This window comes from Primulina eburnea, chromosome 4 (assembly GCF_022965805.1).
Source record: "Primulina eburnea isolate SZY01 chromosome 4, ASM2296580v1, whole genome shotgun sequence".
Classification (NCBI taxonomy): Eukaryota; Viridiplantae; Streptophyta; class Magnoliopsida; order Lamiales; family Gesneriaceae; genus Primulina; species Primulina eburnea.
This window is the reverse complement of record NC_133104.1, coordinates 23,436,186-23,442,185: the sequence shown is the minus strand read 5'-3', so window position 1 is coordinate 23,442,185 and position 6,000 is coordinate 23,436,186.

The following is a 6,000-nucleotide window of genomic DNA, read 5'->3' as shown; positions in this document are numbered from 1 at the left end:
TGAGTTTCATGATACTCATCATATGAGCATCTCATATTCTTTCTACTATTTGTATATTCAAGGGCTTTATCTATGCAGCTAGCATGGGTATACAGATAAAGATTTGCCAAAATGATAATTTCAAATATTATTAAACTAAAGATTGCTTATTCATAGAGTTTCATTGTGAACACTCGGCCAACACTTGGCTCGACGGGCACCTACTCTAACAATCTCCCACTTGCACTAGAGCCAACTACCCATATGCTTAAAACCCATTGATTCGCGATGCTTGTCGAATAATGGTCCAGGTAAAGGCTTAGCTAGTGGATCAACAACATAATCTGCGGAGCCGACTTTGTCAATAGACACTACTCTTCTTTCCACAATCTCTCCGAGGATGTGGTACTTTCTCAATACGAGTTTGGATTCTGATGAGACCTTGGCTCCTTTGCTTGAGCTATAGCTCCCGTGTTGTCACACAACACCGGGATAGGAGCAACTCCATTAGGAATGACGTCCAACTCTTAGACGAAATTCCTTATCCAAACAGCCTCCCTTGCTGCATCTGATGCAGCAATGTATTCGGCCTCTGTGCTGGAATCCGTAATATTGTCTTGCTTGGAACTCTTCCAAGAGACTGCAGCACCATAGAGCATGAATACAAAACTAGAGGTTGACTTCAGGTTATCGATATCGCTTTGGAAGCTAGAGTCGGTATAACCTTCCAATTTCAGTTCTCTACCCCATAGACCAAGAACACTTTATTGGTCCTTCTCAACTACTTGAGGATGTCTTTCACAGCTTTCAGGTGTGGAAGACCAGGGTTCGAATGATATCATTTCACTACATATAGTGCAAACGCCACGTCAGGACGTGTAGATATCATCCCATACATGATATTACCAATTTCCGAAGCATACGGAATGCGTGTCATCGCCACTATCTCTGCATCTGTCTTGGGAGACAGACTTGGATAGGGACACGCCATGACACACTGGTAGATGTCCTCTCATGGACTCATCCATCGAGAACCGCTTCACGATGGTATCATGTATGTGGACTGAGACCAAGTCATCTTTTCGATCTATCTCAATAGATCTGTATCCCAATACAAAAGATGCTTCACCCAAGTCCTTCATCGAGAACTTACTCGCTAACCATATCTTTGTTGATTGCAACATTCCTACATCATTCCCAAAGATTAGAATGTCATCAACATAAAGCACCAGGAATGTCACAACACTCCCACTGACCTTCTTATACACATAGGGTCCCTCATGATTCACAGTAAATCAAACTATTTGATTGTACTGTCGAATCTGAGGTTCCAACTCCTAGATGCCTGCATTAGATCATAAATAGATCTCTGAAGTTTGCATACCATATGCTCACTTCCGATAGATGTAAACCCTTCAGGTTTAGACATGTAAATAACTTTCTTAAAATCCCCATTTAAGAAAGTTTGTCTTGACATCCATCTGCCATATCTCATAGTCATACTATGCAGCTATGGCTAATAAAATCCTTATGGACTTGAACATTGCGATTGGGAAAAGGTTTCCTCAAAGTCAACTCCTTGTCTTTGAGTACATCCTTTTGCCACCAATCGCGCCTTGAAGGTCAACACCTTCCCATCCTCCCCAAGTCCCTGTAGGAACAGTTCCCACAGGTGGATCCACAAGATCCTACACTTGGTTCGAATGCATGGAATTCAACTCAGATTCCATTTCTTCAAGTCACTTGGATGAATTGGCATCAGATAACGCTTCCTTGAAGGTCCATGGATCACATCCATGGTTAGGCTCATCATGGCCTTCTTCAAGAAGCTGACCATACCTCATAGGTGGTCTCGAGACTTTCTCGTATCTGCTAGGAGCTTGTATCTCCTCTCTTGGCTCATCGGGTGTGGGTTCTATAATTGTGGGTTTCTCTCGAACCTCTTCGAGTTCTATCATCTGCCTTTTTCTATCCAATAGAAAATCCCTTTCCAAAAAGGTTGCATTCCTAGAAACAAACACTTTTGTTTCTTGGGGATGATAGAAATGATATCCAACTTAATTCCTTGGATATCCCACAAAGTAACATAAAATGGATCAACAATCCAATTTATCTCCCACTAACCTGCTTCACATAAGCAGGGCTCCCCATATTCTAAGATAAGAATATTTGGGAGGCTTACCCATCCATATCTCATATGGTGTCTGCCTTTGAATGGACATTTAATGGAATATCTTTTAATTTTAAGTTATAGAGATCGTTTTCAAGTTCTCAAGTACCAATTAAACATTCATTCTTGTAAATGTTGCAAACACCTTTGCTAAATAAACAAGAATATCCATCTTTATCACAATAGAAATGGAAATAATGTTTTTTCATCAAAAAGGTACAAACAAACATCTCTTAATTAACTTAAAACTATTGTTCAACAATAAGTAAACATCTCTTAAGGTCTTGGCAGCAACTCTTGCTTCATTGCCCATCCTCAAGAAGGTCACACCTTCCTTAAGCTTCCTACTTCTTCCCATCACCTGTAACCCATTACAGAGATGTGAGTCACAACCGGTATCTAATACCCAAGAAGTAGAGTTAATTAAAATGTTTACTTAAATTTAGAACATACCGTTTCCAGAACACTTCTGGGCAAGATATTCTTTGCAATTTCGCCTCCAATGTCCAGGCTTCTTGCAGTGATGGCAAACATCACCAGTCTTGTCAGCCTTAACTGGTCTGGCTGCCACAACGGGATTCGGAGATTGCCTCAACAAGGGCTCGTTCTTCTCGGGACGTTGGAAAGAACGCTTCTTTCCATTCCCATGTGGATCAATCTTCGTACCAGATGAAGAACCCACATAAAGAACCGACTTCTCTTTCTTGATAGTGGACTCAAAGGTAACAAGCATGTTTACCAACTCCTCAAGGGTCGGTTCCATCTTGTTCATGTTGAAGTTCACCACAAAAGGATCAAATGAGCTAGGCAGCGATAACAGCAACATGTCGGTGGTCAACTCCGAAGGCAGGATCAGATCCATGCCAACGAGCTTGTCCACGAGCCCGATCACCTTTAGGCCATGCTCATGGACCGAGGTCCCCTCTCGCATGCGCAAAGTGATCAGCTCCTTGACGGTAGCATGCCTAAGAGGACGCGTTTGCTCTCCAAAGAGCTCCTTGAGGTGCAAATGAATGTCAACAGCACTCTTTGCACCCTCAAAACGCCTCTGCAGCTCATCATTCATAGAAGTCAGCATATAACACCTGGCTATCAAGTCATGGTCACACCATTCCTTGTAAGCCTGCAATTCCTCAGGATTGCAGTGAGTCGGAGCCTCAACAGGGGGCGACTCAGTCAGTGTATATGCTATCTTTTCCGAATTCAAGACGATTTTTAGGTTTCTTAGCCAAGTGAGGTAATTAGGTCCAGTTAATATGTTTTTGTCGAGTATTACGGATATTGGATTGCGAATCGATGACATCGTCAATTTGTACTGAAAAGTAAAACAGATAAATGTTGATGACTATTTTAAATATTTAGTAAGATATGAAGTTTGGACTTATACTTCATAAATATTTGCTCCCACTGTTTTGACATCTTTCACTACCCTCTAGTGAAAACGGGAAACTCCTTTCCTCAGTAGGTACGTAAGGTCCAATTAGCGAATTATGATCCCGAATAATATCAGCCAATCACAAAACCTAAAAGGTAGTTTCCAATTGCATCACAATGCAACCCTTAACGTAAACTTTTGTCTCACGTTTGATTAGGACCCAATAATATGACGTCGTTCATCTTCACGTGTCAAGCCTTACCCATCGATGTTGAACCTTAATGGACGGTCGCCATGAGTTCCCTCAATAATATGAGCCGAAATCATGGGAGTTCCACGTAGTTCACATCACCATGTCAATGGATGTCACAGCTTTCCGGCACCCAGGGCCCCCCCAATAATATGAGCCGAGCCCCGAGTACGGGTAGCGTTCATCATGCACCCATTGTCGATGGAAGACAAGGAAATTATAAACAAATTTATAATTCCCCTTTTCGGGCTTGATATTAATTTTGAATCTTATTCAAAATGAGGGTTTTTAATTTTGAAAGGTCTCATCATTAATTTTATTTTAAAAGCTCGCCATGTTTGATCGTATGTTTGCCGGATTCATGCAACTTTGTTATTATCATAATAATAACGCACATACTCATTATTTATAACATATCATGCATATATCATAAATAGAAAACAATACAAGGATGATCAATCGCCCCAAAACTAATGGCCCGTGTGAGCCAAACACGGGCCTAGGTCCAATCCTAGGGTAAATGCACGGGATGCAATGCAACTAAATTATTACATTAGCATCCAATATTACATGTCTTCGATCTTCATAATCACCAAGGCCACCATCTTCCAATCTTGATCTTCCCCTATTCTAATATTTACAAATAAATATCCATGGCACATAGGGATACATCTCATGGGGTGGGAACGGGCCATAAACCAAGCCCACTTGATAAATTGATAATTATTACAATCATTCAACACAAATATCCTAGCATACACCTAGCAAATTGGGCTTGGGCTTTTGATCATCCTTCATGCATAATATCACATATCATACACCATCAATTAATTATCACTATAATTAATTGATCCAATATTATATATCTTGATCCAATCACTAACCGCCACAATTATAAATTAAATTAACAAAGTATACAATCACCTTTGTCTACTTTCAAATTAATTTATTTATAATCGAATTTCTTGTAAATCACCATTTACTATAAATAATTAAAGTCCTACTTCAATTATTTATTTTATGAGAAAATATGTGCAACAATTGTAAATTTAAACTTAAGGGCCCAAAAACCATTTTACATCAAAAAAGAAACTTTGGCCCATTTAAATTTCACAAATTATGTTGGCCATCCAATGGCCCAACATCTCAAGGCCCATGACACTTGGATTAACCAAAACACCTTTTGGAAACCCTAGCCGTCATCGCCGTCGCCGGAGCTCCGTCGCCGGATTCCGGCAACAACAAAAAATTTTTTTTTTTATTTTAAAACTGAACATTTCGGGCAGCCCCTCGTGCTGCCCTATGCTGCCCGAAATTTTCGGGCAGCCCCTCGGGCTGCCCGAAAAACATTTTTTTTTTTTTTTTGTTTTTCTTCAAAAATTTCGGCCTTCACCATACATGCACCAAAAAATTTCTCAAGCGGTTAGAAATCGATCTCAACATAATATTACGTAAATATTACACAAAATCCGTAACCTTAGCTCGGATACCACTTGAAAGCGGACCGGTTACGGTGGCCGGAAACGCAACGGAAGCACAAAAATCAAATTTTTAAGGGGAAATTTCGGCCACCAAAAGAAGTTGTGCAATATTTATTAAAATCTCAAAAACATACATAGGGTGTTGAGAAAATTTACCTATCAACTTTAAAAGTTGATTGTGGCTCCAACTTTGTTGTTAAACAACAAAGCTCTTGAATGGATGAAGATCTTCAAGCCTCCTCCTTACTCCAAAATTAAGCCCACCACCAACTAGGTAAATCCCTTCTTGTTTTGCACTAGAAAAACAAGAAGATTTTTCAATGAATAGTGTAGTGTTCCTCAACAAATTGAAGAACACACAATGGAAGAAAATTGGAGAGAAATTGTATGGAGAGTTTCGGCCATATGGAGTGTAGAATGAGGGAGGAGAATCAAGTCTTGGGGTTGCAAAAAGTTGATACAAAAAGTTGCATGCCAACCAATATTTTATTCAAAAGTATTCCCCAACTCTTCACCTCCCATGCATTCATATAATATAGTTTTCTATCAAATAAAAAACCATAGACTAAATTTAATTATCTCAAACATATTTGAGACAAATTAAATATTACTTGAATTTACTCAAGTCCCACTAGTTAAATAATTATTTTAATTGAGCTCTACTAGACTCAATATTATTTAATTAATCCAACACTTGAATTAATTTAATTATTTGGGCTCTACTAGGCCCACTAGTGTTTAATTA